The 17514-nt window shown below is 40.2% G+C and overlaps 1 protein-coding gene across 2 annotated transcripts in view; it reads left to right on the top strand.

Annotated features, from left to right (window-relative positions):
- The first annotated feature begins 256 nt into the window (after positions 1–256).
- plppr1 (phospholipid phosphatase related 1) overlaps positions 257–17514 on the top strand; it is an 83677-nt gene continuing 66419 nt past the window's right edge. For both annotated transcript variants that reach the window (XM_072455225.1, XM_072455226.1), the window contains exon 1: positions 257–336. The gene's annotated coding sequence lies outside the window, so the exon portion shown is untranslated. The remainder of the gene's footprint in view (positions 337–17514) is intronic.

Raw genomic sequence — 17514 nt, 5'->3', positions numbered from 1 at the left:
ATTTATATCTTTTATTAGCACGAGCTCGCGCGCGCGTCTTCTCCCGCCCCCCCCCCCCCCCCTCCCCCCCCCGACAGCATCCTCCTCACGCGCCCTCGCGCTGCGTGCTCCTCATCACAAACCCGAGCGGAGCCGCGGAGCCGCGCTACATGGAGTAGTAGTAGCGTAGTAGCGTGCGGTGGGGGACATTGTGCGGTGGGGGACATTGTGCGGTGGGGGACATTGTGCGGTGGGGGACATTGTGCGGTGGGGGACATTTCCCTCTTTCACCCTTCTTCCTCCCGCTTTCTTTCATGGATACGCGCTTCGCTTGGACCGCGGCTTCATCGCATCGCGGTGAGTAAAGCCCGACAATGACGAGCTCGTGGAGACATTCGGTTGCGGGAACGGGAGGAAACCGGGGGCTGTACTGCTATTGTCTGAGGCAAGTTCTGAGCGCGATCGCGTCCCGGCCGGAGCGACGTGAGGCGGAGGCGAGCGCACGGCACCGCGCGTCAATCACCGCGGGGTCTTTTACGCGTTAACGTGAGGAGAATGTCGCTTTTAACGATCGCGGTCACTCGATCACGCCGGCATGTGGATGGACACCTGTCTCTACCAGCAACAGCGACCACCCCCCTGCACGACCCCCCCCCCCATCATCTACATGCAGTTATTCACCATTTACTACCGTCGATGCACCGCGCGCGCGCTCATTCACCTTTATCCGTGCGTAATTTCCACCCATTTTGCTGCACAATCGCGTTTTAACTAGAATAATAATCCCCCGGTTAAAATTCCCGTCCTTCTCCCCGCCCCCCAACAACACAGACTGGCTCTTCACGCGCCCCCCTTCTCACTAGCAGCCCCCCTACTCACTGGAGCCCCCCTTCTCCCTGGCAGCCCCCCTTATTGGAGACGATGGCTCTCAGATCACTCTCAGATTGAAATCCCGTCGCTATTAAGACGCCCCGATAAGCAGCAAAAAGCATAACCTTGAGACAGACCCCGGTTTGATGGCGTTTGATGTTCTGCTGAGACGAGCCCCGGCCTTCCACTGGGAATGAGAAATGAATGAAGTGCAGCTGGAGAACGTCTGCACACATGGAAGATGTGTTTGTATTGTGGGCCGTGCGTGTAATCCATCTTCACAACGTTTTATCGCATTAAAATTGAGCGCGTGTACTTTTTTGCGTTTGTGAAATGTGTTTAGTCCATCCATCATCCTGGTGTTTTTGGAGGATTACTTAAATGTAGCGGGTGCACGGTGGCTGAGTGGTTAGTGAAGGCATGTCCAAACTAGGGGCCCGGGGGCCAAATGCGGCACTCAGACATATTTTTGTTGGCCCTCCAGCTTCCTGCTATGTCGGCCCAAACAACAAAAACTAGTACTTTTTACTGTGAAATTGGGGAAATTCAGGCGTATTGATGTTATACCAACCTAATATTAATGTTCCAAGTCTAATTAAAGGTGTGGAGGCTCATCGCAATTACGTCAAATGTAAAATTTCAAATGATTCAACAAATTCGACATTGTCAACTTGTTTGTGGCCCCATTTAAGTTTGAAAATGAGGGCGGCCCTCGGAGAAAAAAGTTTGGACCCCCCTGGGTCAGAGCTCCCTCCCAATAAGGAGCCCGACCGACATCACATGATCAGTCTGGGTGGAGTCTCCGCCCAAGGTTACTAGGATAGTCTCTAATCACTCGTGACCCCTGAAACATGTAGATCACATTGTACCTATTATAACTATATGTATACGGTATATCATTATTTATGTTTGATAGCTCAGCCAGTGTTTCAGAATAGGGCATGATTGCGATTCTTCTGCGATTATGATTGAATGTGTGATTTATGTTATTGTAGTATAAGTCTTTTGTGTTGAGTGCACATTTTAAACACGTCCAGGAGCATTAACGTTTGAGAGAAGACTGGAATATGAACCGTTGAACTACTACAAGAATCACAAGCGTTACAGAAGACGTTTTCTACATATTGAAACAGGTTACTGTGTTTTATTCGATTGTGATAGCTTGCAGCACTATTATTTGGTCATAATTGTTTAAGGCTTTTCTTGCGATATTTTTTCACAAACTCTTGAGAATTCATCTGGACAGGCTCGGCTGTTCGGTTTGAGCCCGGCCTGCTGTGTGATGGACCAATCACAGCGCAGCATTGTAGGTTTGAGCAGAAGTCAAAAGGACAAAACCTGAACAAACATGGCTGACAGTCGTCTATTGGCACATTTTTCAGATTTAGGGACTATTTTGTATTTAAAAAACGTGCACATAGAAGCACTTTGTGTATTTGAGGACGAGGAAGGATATGTTTCTCTGACTGGATTTAACAGCAGTCTGATTTCTCGGCTTGTTCCTGTCGTCGGGACGCTTTGACCAATCAGATTCAAATACTCGCACTGAGGGTTAGGGTTAGCGTGATACACAGATCAGTCTGACATGGGCCAGGTTTGGCGCAGGTTTTACGGTGTGATGTCTGCTGTTTTTGGGCAAGACACTCCCATCCATTTGCACCCAAAGCCTGTGTGCTCTGGTGAACGACTGTTTGTGAGAATCAAGGGGAAAATGGGACAAAACTTTGCCTACGCTACAATCTGGGCCACGGCATAAACACTGATCCAGCATAATTTTAATTGGCTGATTTAGATTTGTGTTTCCTTTTCACTGTTCTCATATGGACAACTCAGTAATGTAATGTTTGTGTAAGTGCCAGGCTGTAGTTGCCGTATAATCAGTTTGCATTCGGCCTTCACTGCCAACGCAATAACATAACTTATACACAATATTTGCATAAAGCGTGAGTTGTGCATGGGAGCAACCTTAGCATAGATAAAGGTGTGCGAATTGCTGTAGTCTTAATAACAATTTGAAACCATTTGATCCACAAATAAGACAGCAACAATCATCCTATATCCTACCATATCTCAACTCATATGAAGGACAGTGACACCACAAACTTGTCATTTTCAGTCAATATTTTGCTGCAAGCGAAGGACTACGAAAGTGCCACGTGATCTATCTAATGGTGTTGAATGAAAACAAAGGCACCAGATGTGAGATGCTTTTCAATTGGACTTTTGAAAGGAAACAAAATGAAGAAGTGATGCGTGTGGATTAGATCATGCTTGTGAAAGGCCATAGGAGGCGTGAGCTTTAGGTACCAAGCTGGTTACAGTCTGTGTGGGGCGTAATGTAATGTGTGCACAAACTCTGTGTTGGTGTTCTGATTGTTTTTTGTAAAGCTGAGCGACAGACTTGAGACAAATAATCGAGAAGAAGAAGAGCTACTTGGGCCACCCCTTTGAAACTCGTAGAAAGACAAATCGGGCTTAAAATCAGGCTTACAGATTACAGTGCAACTGCAACACACTCATAAAGAACTTAAGCCCGAAGAACTCCACAAAGGCATAACACATGCATTATGAAAAGGTGATTATGATACAGAGCCACACCTAAAACATATTGCCAAGTCCAAAAAACGTCTAGGATAAAATGACGAACAAATGCGTATATATTGGTTTGTATTAAATTTTTAGTTTACCTCTCGTACACTTAATACTTTCTCAAGTCCCCTCCACACCACACATGCTCCGTTCTTTTAGCTGAGAAGGGGCTTTACATTTCCTTGCAGCGTCTTTGTTGCCTCAGAGTTTCGCTGCGTTGTTGTATTTGGCAGGTGTAGCCGGGCACTTCCATGTACTTCAGCAGAATAGCGTGTTCCTGTGACAGATGGCAGGTGGCTGGGCTTCAGGTGAGCCTTCGCTTGGCTGTCACACACAAACAGAAGAACAGAGCCCGCTGGCACTGTACCATCCCGCGTTAGCATAAAGCTATAGGGCCGCGGCGTATCAACCAGAACAGATGCTACGTGCTTCATATTACCATTGGCACTGTAGGTGAGGTTTGCTCTTCTGAGTGTAGCAAGATGATTGTTATAAACTCTCGGGGTGACCAACTTCATTTAGTGGAAATTGGTAAGTGATTTTTTACGTTATCGACTGCTCTTTGTAATCGAAGTGTGTTAAATTACTTCTATAAAGCTGTGGTACACAACTTTATTCTTGTAAATAGGTAAATTGTTTTTTTTCTTCAATCGTGAACTTGTAAAAGCAGCATTTTGTGACAATGTCTGCTTCTTGTAAATCATTTTCACAGAATCAAACCCAAAATGAAAAAGCTTGATATGTCGCAAAAAGTCTTGGATGAGAAAATTCAATACCTATTTCCTTCTTTGTTCCTTCATTTTAAAGCGTAAATGTATGTTATATATAGGATAGCAGAAATATATTTCATAACAAATAACTAAAGGCGTTCAAATCACACTTATTAAGTAGTAGGAGGCCTAGAAGAAGAACCCCGAGGAGATTTATGGACTCATTTTGAGGTACTCCAATCTTTCACCTCTTTTCACTTTCATCTATGCATTACATTACAGCCTGGATGGTATTTTGGGCCAAAGCCAAGATCCTTTTAAGGGCTGTAAATAGCAATAACCAATATATAGTCTGATAGTCTGATTCATACGCTGCATATTTCATTCCTAAACCACAAACCCAAATCCAAAAGCAATCTTTAAAAGTTCACATTTTAGTCATTCCTGTGTCAATTTATGTCAAATGAAAAGAGACAGAAAGATAAAAAACCCTCCCAACACGCCGCGGCGAGTCTGCGGTCTACTTCCTCTGTTTGTGACAGAACGGCAGCCTCAACCCTTTCTTAGCAGACCAAAATGCAGCGTCACCTGAGAATCAAACCCAACACACAATAAAGTTAAGGATTGTACCGCCAGTGTCTGACAATTCCATCCCTTATATACACACCTTTTCTTTCTAATTCAAACAGGATTTTCTATTGCTCCCTGTTGGTGAGAGAACAGTGTAACGTCACCCTGTTGTCACCCTGTTGTCACCCTGTTGTCATGCTGACTCGTCACTCATTATTCTCTCACACAAGCGACGACGTCACAGGAGGACATCGCCTTCACCTTAGTGCACATTAGTGAGATTAAACCACAAGCCACATATACAAGGCGTCTTCAGTGTCATCATCACCACCTTTATGAAATATTCCTGCAAGTCGTGCAATAGATAGAGCTGTGAAATGTGAACGTTTAATTCAAATCGATGTTCAGTCATTTCTTCGTCATCAGCTTGGCACTTTAAAATCGAGACAGTCTACAGTCTGTATCGTTTATGTTTGTGTTTATTATATCGAAAGCCATTTGTATTTGCCTTGAAGACTGTGGTTGTTCAATATGAGGAATGAAAAGCACGTTGATTTTGTTTCTGTCATAGTTGTGTCTATAGTATTTTAAACGGAAAAAAAGCAACATTTTCTGACTTCTATTCACAAGTTACATTGATCCAGACACTGTGTATGAGGGAGGGAGGCCAGAGCGGTGGAAAGTGAAGAGAGGGAGAGAACGAAGCCGTGGATACTGACATGGAAAGGTCAGTGCACAAGAGTGAAGGGACAAATGGCCTTCTGGCTGCTGACCTCTTCCACAAAATGCCACCCACACCATTAAGTTAATACAATGTGTAGTTTGGCAATGGTTCAGTTGCACAAATCAAGCACAGTTACTCCCTAAAAATGTTGTGAACGCAGTTACAGTTTGGAATTGTGTGATAGTATTGGTTTGTAACTCGAAACGAACCATCTCAGCAAGTGAGTGAAAGTCCACTTGTAATCCTACAGTTTACATTTAGGTGGTATTACATTTACCTTTTATATTACTGGAGCTGTTCTAACAGGTTCACCTTGGATGACATTCTGAAATTCAGTTTACACCCTATGATTTTCTTGTGTTAGCAACTTGTGATAGAAAGGACAAATACCTAACGGCAATGTGGCATGTTATTTACCTTGATTGCTACAGTAAAAATATATTTAAAATACTATTTGAGCCTACAACACCTGGCGGGCTGGACGTTTTTACACATAAGGATCGATCACTTTCTAGCACTTTAATATAAATTGGCTTTCAATATTCATCTGCTGAACAAAACAGACCTTTAGTAATTGACATTTAAAATCACAAAATCGTCAAATTTCAACACAAACTCCGCTCTCAACCTCAAGCTTTTACTGAACGAGGATTGGTCGGAGCCCTCAATAAGAAAGACCCGCAAGAGTTGATCAATGATGATGACAAAAGACTGATAAATAGCACAGCCATAACCTTATTTTCTCCGAATAATAATAATAACAAAAACAACAACAACAACTATATAACAGAAAAATGCAAATTATTTATAAATTTAACATCTCAGCACTTTTTTGCTTGTAGGACAATTACATGTTTATCTGTTTTCTTTTGCCCTATTTGAGTACTTCCTCTCTATTGCTGCTGCTGACGCTGCATTTACCCCATATAACATGAGGATACGCTTGTGCCCTCATTTAGCTGTAATAAGGGACAACAGCACATCCTGAAACAACCTGAGTGTGCACTATAGATTATAAAGGCAGTGACACATTTCTTATGTTTCAAACTGCGTCCCAGGCGTTATGTACTGGGGGGGTCCGACCTTTGACCTCCACTCTGATACGTGCCGGCCTCTCCGCTCCTCCTGCAGAGCTCGCCATTGATCGCAATAGCGGCGCACACATACCTACACTACCGCCTCACGTCATGCTCCTCTGCTGGCTGGTATTTGATTACTGTGAGGCGCAGCGGGGGGGCTCTCAGTGCTGTGGGGGTTTCCTGATGGAGCAGTGGATATGTAACTGGGACGTCCCGCGGGAGAGCGCTGGCCCGAGGTGAGATGGGCGGGGTCTCTGGAGAATGAGCTGAGCGTGCTGCTACATACAAGTGACACGGAGGGATGTGTGAGCATGGAGGGTGGATGTAGAACGTACCCTCACGTGTAGCAGGGGTTAAAGGTGACTCGGGGCTATTGTGAATTATGGAGATATCAGAGGTACAATTCAAACATAGTACAATACATAACGCATGTGTGTTGTGATAGTATCAGTGCTCTTCCCAGAATGTTTTTAAGGGAGGGTAAATATGCCTCATATGGGGTTGCACTTTACTCCAAGGATGGTTTAATGTACCTTCATTATTTCCAAATGTACATGCACCCTAAACATACTATTACATGGTGTATAAGCCTAAATATACTATTACATGCTGTATAAGCCTAGATATATTATTACATGCTGTATAAGCCTATCCACCATCAAGACATTTGAATATTGGCTACCCAAAACTTAATGGAATCATGGAAATGATAAATAAACATAAGGACATAGTCATTTAAATGCATTACCAGTGAGCACTGTATCATAATACACAATCATTTTATTCACAATTTTGGTATGTAATGAAAATTGGTACAGTTTTAGCTAATGGATGAAGGCAGTAATGTAATCATTTAGACACATCAACTCTTCTTGGCCTTTTCATCCATTGGACACCGGCCTCATAGTCAGGATCATAGAAGATCAGAGTCAGATACTTTAGAGTTGCATCTTGAGGATTTTTAATTTTTTGTTTTTCGTTGCGGGGGTTTGTTTTGGACCTTTTTCCGGGTAGTGCGCAGCACGTCACTAGAGCGTAATCTATGATTGGTTGCCGCGTCTGCCGAAAAAAAGTTAAGCTTAACGATTGCCGCGCTCGCCATGCCTAGGGATGGTTTATTTTCTGCTGATGTCAAAACAGATGGCGGGCCATTTTGATTTATCATGTTAGGGATGGCGGGGATGCCATCCCTGAATGTACGTAGCGAGACCCCTGAGTATATAGTATGGTGATCTAAAATAAATCAGATAGCTGTAATTTACAACCGTCTTTAGTTCATTTTCTTCTGAAGGAGGAACCCGTGCCCCCTGCTTTATTGTGTTAAAAAAAAAGTTACTTCATAAAATATTATTCAAGGAGAAATACAGTAAGTAAAGTCCAATGACTCCAGTAAGAGACATTTTGTACCAGTAATTTTAATAGCAACATCTGATTTGTAATGTAATGTTAATGTAATTGGAAGGAAAACACTACATTGATTAATGCACAACATTTAGACTACAAAAATGAGAAGAACTAAATCTGATGGAGCGATGCAAGAAACTCAATGTTCAACTCATTCAACAATGCTTGATTAGATTATTGTATACTTCCACTTCTCACAGTGAGAGATAAAACTGCAGTATTGGCAGGAAATGTGTTTCACGATGTCAGTGTTGTGGTCATTTTAAGTATGTCTGACAAATTAGTAGCTTTCCGGATTCAAGCGTTTCATCTGTGTTGTGTGTAATTAGCGTCCATGAAAGCACACTAATGAAGAAATACTTCAGATCATGTTCATGCAGCTGGCTTCATACTGTGGCTGTTTGGGATGGGAACTGCTGCCCACAATGTTACTGGGATAAATATGTTACATAATAATAATAATAATAATAACTTTTATTTATATAGCGCTTTTCAGTGACCCAAAGACATGGTTCCTAATATAGAAATGTTGGACAGCTCTGGTTCTGTATTGCTAGTTTGCATACTGCACACAGTGGGAGGGTTTGACACATTTCAGCCAGGGGCCGTATAGGGGCCCTGTGTTTTGTTTGAGGGGCACAAGAGAGCCTGTCAAAAAGAGTCAATAGAGATTTTTTCCCCCAAAAGCATATATTGTTAGTCATGCCATGAATATTCATAACTAACCTTTCTGTTCACTGGGGTGAAACTAAGACACAGTAGGCCTTGTTCCTTGTTGCTGGATTGAATTGGCCTGGAGCACCAAGATTCCCATTCAACTATGAAAAAATGTTGTTTCTCATGGTTGTTGTCATACTTACACGTTGGTTATTTTTTTTATGAAAACATGGAACTACGGATGTCACACAATATCACATTTACAAACCTTAATGTCACCGTTTATGTTATAATTCCTCAAGTATGTGACCTGCTTTGTGAAATCCAACTTTGAAAGCAAAGCACTTTACATGTAGATTGACTTCTGTTGAGATTTGACTTAATTTTGCCTCAAAAATGGTCACAATTGTTATTACTTATTAGTTCTTATATCACATCGTTACCATCAGGACTTGCCCTTTAATGAGTGAAGCAGTTTAAATGAGGCTGAAAATAGCAGATGATCATTTTGAGGTTGAGCTCTGTCGTAAGTGTGTGAGCGCTGAAAGAGTCTGGTGAAAGTGTACGGACAGAGCTGCCACTATATACTGTTACAAAAAAGAAAAATCACGATCATAACTACTTCAAACCACTGATAGATTCATCATAAAACCAGATCATCCAAGTCAATCCCTTTGCTAAATGTACAGTATCATAAAAATGTAGTGTATTAAATAAGTTGCAGAATGAAACACTTCAGTACTTACCGTATTTTCCCAAATAATCATAATAGAGAAGAAAAAAACCTATATAAGTTGAGTATGAAATGAGAGTATAAGAGTATGAAATGCGGTGTAAGTGTGAAAATAACAAATAATATCACATATAATTCGCTCCAGACTATAAGAATAAGTATATAAGTATAAAGTATAAGTCGCATCCCGGCCAAAACTATGCAAAAAGATGCGACTTACTGTCCGGAAAATACGGTATTTAGTATCTATAATTAGTCTCAGCAGTTACTTTTGATAAAACGTCCACAGCTCAATCTTACAAGAAGAAAGTGCATGTACGGGTTTTCATCTCTGAAGAGTGAGGCGGAGTTAAAATGCTGGACCTTTACAATTCGTCTCCCCTTTAACCCAGAGGTATAAAATGTAGCTTTGAGGCGTTCAGATCGTGGCATTTGGGCCTTTGTCCTTTTCCTCCTTTTTCTGTCTTACTATGTCTTGTCCTCAATGGGGTCGTTGCTGCCAAAGTAGGATTTATTGCTTGTGTTAATGTCTTCATGGGCGGGCTGCGACACTTAACCGTCTCCTCTCTCTGGAAGTGGAAGAATGTGGATGTATTTTTTATCAACCGCGGAATTTGTATTGTAAGGCTATTTGAAACCATGTTCAGACTTATTATACCAAGTTTCTAAACCAATGAAGGAAATAATTTAGTTTGAACTGACACTGTGGGTATTACAATCAAATCAAAATTGCAATTTGAGTGGGCGCATGTATCGAATAACAAAGACGGCAATTATTTAGATGCAAAAAGAAAAAACTAAGTAATGTCTTTTTGATTGAAAGTCTTGTAGTATTTGTAGTTTACGCCACTTGAAACATGTTCACATTTCAGCCGTCTCTCAAATGCTTTTTTGTTGAAGAGATTTCTGTGTTAAATATCTAATCGCAATCCCAATTCGATGTTCCCCCCCAAATCGTGCAGCCCTACTGCTTTGTATGTTGACTGACTGTGAATTATGTTGAACCTTGACAGACACAACTCGATCGCCTCAGATAGTTGCTTCTGTGTTGTTCTCATTAACAACATATCTTTTTAAAATGCACAGGTGACATCTTTCAGTCACATATAGTTGCTTTTACATTATTACATTTCCAGAAGAATTGAAAGTCAGTCACTTTAAGTCACTTTATAAGACCTGGATTAGGCCTGAACTTCGGTGGCTCGGACAAGGTATTGAATGTGTAAATAGCAACTGATTAAAAGTTTGATCAAGCTTTAACTGAAACATCTCTGTTGATAATATTATACATATTATTACATCTTAGAAATATCTTACATATCTATTTGGCACCATGAACGACATTGGTGAATTCTTGTTTTGTTGTTTTTTAGCCATTCCCCCCATCGATTTGGATTATTCCCCTTTTTTTGGTCACATAAAATTGTTCCACATGAACTCGGCACAACGATCCTTCAAGAAAACCTCCAGACTGACCTGTTTAGAACTGCTTTTAATCCTTAAAATTCACTCTCGCGACGCCAATAATTGACTGTTTTTACATTCTTGCATTCATCTTTATTTATTTATTTTGTCTGCTTTTAATACCGTTATGTGAAGTGTCTTTGAGTGTGTTATAATTATTATTATTATTTTTAGAATTTAAGTTGAAAATGATTGAGCTACAAACGTCTGCAGTGCAAGAACATGGCTGACATTTTTATCGGGGCTAAAACAGAGAGCTCTAACATCAAGAACTCTTTGATCCAAATATAGGTCTCAGTCTGAAATGTAACAAGGCTGCATAAAACAGAACAAAAAAAAAAAAAAAAAACCTGAGGGATCAAACCCCTTGTAACATATTAAAATGTTTTTTCCCTGCTTGTAAAATCTACATTCATCCATATGCATCGAGCACCTGCAGCATTAGAGCTTGTTAGCTAATAGCGTTTGTTGTGGTTTGGAGCAATTATCATGACCCGAGGCGTGAACACTCAGCAGGACGCTAACTAATACTTTTGATCTTGAATAAATAAAGATACAGCGTTTAATTTAGTTCAAATACCAGACTGGGGCATGGGAGCTATCTAAGCCCGCCACAGCCGCTAGCGTGTTGGCCTATAAACAGTCAATAGTCAATCCTGATTCCCAAAGGATAATCAAATGAGATCATGATATCTGCGCCGCTCTCAATTAGACGCTCTCTTTCAAATATAGTGGAATTGTACATTTTGGTACTGGAGTTGGGGAAAGTGTGTTTAAAAGTATACAAGGCATTTTGTTCTGGAGTTTCGTGTTGGTACATTAAAGTATTTACCGTATTTTCTGGACTATAAGTCGCACTGGAGTATAAGTCGCACCAGCCAAAAAATGCACAATAGAGAAAAAAATAAAACATTTATGAGTTGCACTGGAGTATGAAATGCAAAGTGTGAAAATAACAAATAATATCACATATAAGACTCTCCGGAGTGCAAGTATAAGTATATAAGTATAAATATAAGTATAAGTCGCATCCCGATCAAAACTATGAAAAAAGGTGCGACTTATAGTCCGGAAAATACGGTATTGATTAAAAATACTCTATTGGTTCCTTTTTGGTTGACCGTTTGGCTATCCTCATTTGATTATTGAACTATGTGTTGTTTTGCTATCATTGGGGTGTGCAAATGAAAATATATCATGTATGAAGTAATGGGTTGCACAATTTGGAAAAAAAATAAGTGTAATTTATTGGTGTTGATGTTTTCAAATCCGGATTCGGTTGGGATCAGATTTTAACAATTGAAAAAAAACAAAAAAGAGTGGATGTTTAAAAACTAATGATATAGTTTTATTATGCAGAGCAGTGCATTGTGTTGAGAAGACAGTCAGTGAGTTTGTCCTCATTTCAAATCCATTTTGCATAAGAAGTTGTGCGTGATTTATTTTATCACTTTTAGTTGCAAGGACTAAAACAAAACAATACAATTATAAACAATTATTATAATTATTATTTGTTCAAAATATAATTGGGCTTTTGACATAACACAGAAAATGAAATGGCTTGTTCAACCACAATGAATCTGTTCATAAGTGTGATCTCTCTCTGATTGATCTTTCAGACAAAATATGATAAAAAATACAAAAGTGGAACAAAGCTACAGTGTCTAATCAAAATAGTCTGACAAATGTCATCTATAACTAAGGAAATTAATTTAAAGGAGACATATTACATAAAGTCAACTTTAGGAGCTTTAACATAGCATCATGTTTTACTTTTCTCATTTACTGTTTTCTCATTTGCATTCAAGATGAGAATGCTTCAAAAATCCCCGTTTTCCTCTTTCCCACATAGTGCTCTGTACTTACTGTCTCCTCAGATCTATTTATTATCCTTAAATGATGATACACAAAATATTCAGCGGAAAAATATACACTGCTCGCGATTGTGTATTCATACTGTCTTTTACAACTTAGATCAATGTTGCAATAAAAAAAAAAATACATATAAATATTATAAAGAATATATATATAATTTCTTTTTAAATTCTGTATGTATGTTGAACTTCCCCAGCACTTTGAAAACCTTGTCCCTTTTAGATGAAACTCTCCTAATTATGTCCCCATATCCAAGACAGATATTCAAATCTCTTTAATAATTCAGCAGCGTGAAAGAATTTTAATAGCACTGTAAGTGGAACATTTAATATTCATGTTGTTGCTTCATTAAAAACGTTCAACGAGGAAAAACTCTTGAAGTCACAGGTAATTTGTGAAGCTCCTAGAACTTTAAAATAATTCTGTAATTCGGTTGACAAGACTTTGCTTTTTCAGAGGACTGATGAGGTGAGAGCGGGTTCAGCCTCTGTAGTGCTCTGTGATGTGAAAGAGTTCAGACTAAGTGCGTTCAGGGCCGGCCCAGCCTATAAGCGAACTAAGCAGCCGCGTAGGGCCCCGAGGCGTTAGTAGGGCCCCCAATCTGGCAACCCGTCTTATGCGAAGTGCAAGCGCAGCGTGCGCCACTAGTGTAGTAGCGCTGCTGGCGCGGCAGCGCACACAGCGGTAACACATAACGCACAAACCGCATTTATTTGTAATGACAATCTGGCAACCAAGACACCAAACCTGCGCTGATTGGGCAACTTCATTGTGCGCGAGCAGAAGAGCAAAACATAAACACAACAGAACGTGGTCCCTGCGTGGTCCTCATGTCCAGAGGACTATATATCCCCCCGATGCCGAAAAACGAAAGAAGAAACTTCTTGACGATGTAAGGAAACTGCAAACTCAACAACACTCTCCAGGTATTGAACTTCTCTTACAAAGAGACGGTTAATGCTGCTGTTTGAAACAACACGATTCTGTCACGTTAGTTCGATCAGGCTGGAGGCGACGAGAGCTCTGAGCACAATATGTGTGAATGAAAGATAATAAGCTTAACATTTACACCAGCCCGGTAGTGTCAGCTGCAGGTGAGGCCGGTGAGGGGCCTCTATGGTCCGGGTCACTAAGAGGCGGGGATCCGGTCCAGACGAGCGCCGTCTCGTCCAGAACCTCTGACGTGAGACTTTGGAGTGAACAGTGTGCGGCCCTGTCCCGGGCCCCTGTGCAGCCTCAGTCAAAGATGAGCTGGTTTGAGTTTGCGTCCCTCTCTCTCACATCACCATGTTGTTGTTGTTGTTGTTGTTTTATGGCGGTTGGCATCCAATTGTTGCATTACCGCCTGACTTTATTCCTCAGACTTTTCGTAGTCCTCATGTGAGATCAATCGTGACTCGTGATGTCTGTTTTACTTTGACTTCTTAAAGTGGAATGAGAGGAACGTAAAGGTTTATGCACGTCAGGTCCATCAGCCAATCACATCGCAGCATTGTTTCATGCAGGAGTCCAGTGTGTGATGTTCTAATCAGAACAAACATTTATATTGTAATTCACTTTTAATAGAGCAATAAAACATTTCAATTTATTTAAAAAGCATCATTAGACTATTTGTTATAAATTATAATAGATAGTGAAAAATAACCAGACATATTATGATTATGTCTGTTAAAGAATAATACTATATATTTTTATACAAAAGTGGCAAAGTTGCAGAAACGCAGTCTCTTCACAATAGCGAGGTTTGGACCTTCACTTCTCGTTCTGTTCATTCTCTGGGAATAACATGTTTGCACTGTCTTATCAGTGTTAATTGTTAATCAAGCAATGCTTATGCTATTTTTTTAATTTAATATAACTTGTTTTGTCACTTTGGCAAGAAGGAACAGTTGGGAGCTGTAAAAGATAAATTAGTAAGGATAACTATTACTATTAAAATGAATCAATTTGACCATAATTATTTTTCATAGCCAATATTGTATTGAGTAATTAAGTACACTAATGTATTACTAACTGGCTTTAGTCATTTTCTCCTGGCACAGTTTCATCACATCATCATTTTATAGCATTACAACCTCAACATTTTACTCTTACTTTAGCTGGCTGGACCACATTAAAATGCAGCAGAAGACCCAAAAAAGGTCTGAAAATCTCTGGGGGAGGGCCCCCAGACCCCCCCTGTTCATTAATTTAAACTGCTAATGTGGCTGTAGACCCTTAACGCCCACAAATACGTCCAAAAACATATCTGGCACGTGTGTTATTTGTTCAGGGAGTAGAGGTGATGTCAGCGGAATACCAAGTTGCATTGTGGGATTTAAGTTAGCAATATTTGAGCTTGTGAGGTGTTGAGAATAAACTAACTGGCAAACAGATGCCCTGGAGTTTTGGTCCGCTTTGTTTGCGTTGAAGAAAGTTCCCATATGTGAATTGTTCACTGACAATGGCAATAAAACTGATTCTGATGACGTGGCGAAGGGCCCCCAAAAATGTTTTCGCTTAGGGCCCCCTGAAGGCTTGGGCCGGCCCTGAGTGCGTTTTAAATCTTCTTGTCTGGAGTTCACAGCTTCTGACAAAGGGCTCTGAATCTGCCCAAGATAATGAATGTGTCATATCGTAAAGCCTCCCTTTGGAGATAGAAGTGTGGAAGATGTTCAACTGACTTTGCTCTTGGAGGAGTTTAGTGAAGGAACTTTTTAATTTATTATGTTCCTATCAGGATTTAAGATGTGCTGATTTTACCAATTGCTGACCTTGTTTTATTTATTTTGGTCTGTGGTGGTTATTTCAATTGAATACTATATTGCTGCTTTTGACTCTGTTAGCACGAATACAGACAGTTTTCATTTGACAAAAGAAAAGATAGCGAGTTATGCCTTTGCTCATGGGAAATGATCAGTACTTTGGCTTTGAGTATCTGCAACTACTGGTAACCAACTAATACTTTCCGTCTAGTAACTAGATGGAAAGTATTAGTTGGTTACCATCCGACGTGACATTGCTATGTTTTTACAGAAAGGCTAGTTGGGAAAAGCTTAACAGAGAAGAAGAGGGCGCCAAAAAGGTCAAAGTGCGCTATCTCTTGGGAAAATGTGGGATTTACAGGCGAAAGGTAAAATGAATGGCCAGCTGCAGTGTCGTGAGTTCAAATCCCGACTCCGACATTTACTGCATGTCCTCCCTTCTCTCTCATCCTCCCTTCATACTTTCATCTCCTGTCTAATAAAGACTAAGGGCCAAGACAAAATTACTTGGCATGTTTGGCGGACCGGATTATAAAGACAAACGGGCCGTATATGACCCGCGGGCCGTATATGACCCGCGGGCCGTAGTTTGCCCATGTCTGGTCTAGTGGAACATGTCTTCAAAAGTATCCTAAAATGCTATTAGAGTTGTTGTTATTATTGTAATGATAGGCTAATAATAAATAATGTAGTTATTCATTCGCCTGTTACAGTAACATCTTAAATGTTGAATGTGTGGATTATAAAATAAACTCATTGACTGACTTCTGGACTTTCTGAGCTTTAAAATGAACCATGATCCATATTTACCAAGTCATCATTGGTAAAAAATGTGCTCGTACTGACTGGTGTATCGGCTCAGTATCATAAAATCCATAATCAATACACATTCCATTGAATTTTCCTTTCTCTCCACTGCTATTGATGCTGGAATCGGTGCATACTGATTTATGAGTTTGATTTTTCAGTTTGCTAGTTTTGACAGTTTGATCAGCTTGATGTATTCAACTGAACATTACAGCAATTGCTTTCAGCTCGAGGTGAAAAGGTAGACAATATTGTGAATGTTCTTTTGAGGATATCCAAAATTTGCATTCTATGTACATAGTTTTATTCGTAGAAACTGTTGTAAATGAGCTGATTAAAAATAATATTTCTGTATTTTTGGGATCAATTTGACTGATATTGCACATTTGACTGACAATTAAACCCATAGTTGCCAGGTCTGAAGTATTCCCACACACCTGAGCTATTGTCATCACTAATTTGCTAAATTCTCCTTGACAATAATGTGAAAGCCAAATACTGTCCACTGCAGCCTTTCCTCGCAGCAGAATGAGGCGAGCGCCTGGAGTGAGCGCGGAGTGTGCAGATCTATAGACTCTCTGACTCACGTCACTCACGACACTCTCTCAACTCAACACTTGGATGTGTGGATCAATCAATTTCCACACATGTGTAATACGTGTCTCCTCTCACCTCGCATTCCTCTCATCTGTTCACGCCTAAATAGAAGCACAGCCTTGTTAGTTATTCCCAACAGTCCGAACTAACTCCACATTATGTCCCGTAGACACAAGACATATCTGGATCTGAATTTGGTCAAAGCATCTTAAGCAGCTGTAAACTGAAAGGAACCGACTGTGATAAATAAAATAGACTTTGTAAATGTTGCATTTTTTTCAAGATAATTAAAGTAAAATTGACAAGACCCGAGACAAAAAAGGTTGGAAACCACTGGTAAATCTTTACAATATCTGTTGGACAATGGCATAATAAGTGGCAAAATTAGGTAATGAGGTATTACACTTTTTAGATTCAAAAAATAATATATGGTTTCTAACAAGAGAAGAAGAGAGTTACGGAAAAAAGGGCAAGAGATATTTAAATATCTTCATCACAAGTTACAAAAAAGAAAAGAAAAAAAAGAACAATAATAGCCTATTCATTTCAGAAGAATACATTTCAACTATACTTTATTGGGTTACTAAAAAACAACAACAATTAAGATATTCATTTTGTCAATATCCCCCACCCACATATTCAGCGAGGGTGATCCCAGATTGATAACGTCATCATTTTCCCATTCTCGTCATTCAGTTCCAATTAACAGTAA

This window comes from Eucyclogobius newberryi, unplaced genomic scaffold (genome assembly GCF_026437365.1).
Source record: "Eucyclogobius newberryi isolate DKJ021-1_F unplaced genomic scaffold, fEucNew1.0.hap1 SCAF_2, whole genome shotgun sequence".
In the NCBI taxonomy this organism is placed as follows: Eukaryota; Metazoa; Chordata; class Actinopteri; order Gobiiformes; family Gobiidae; genus Eucyclogobius; species Eucyclogobius newberryi.
Note: the sequence above shows the minus strand (reverse complement) of the source record. Positions and strands in the feature narration are given on the sequence as shown.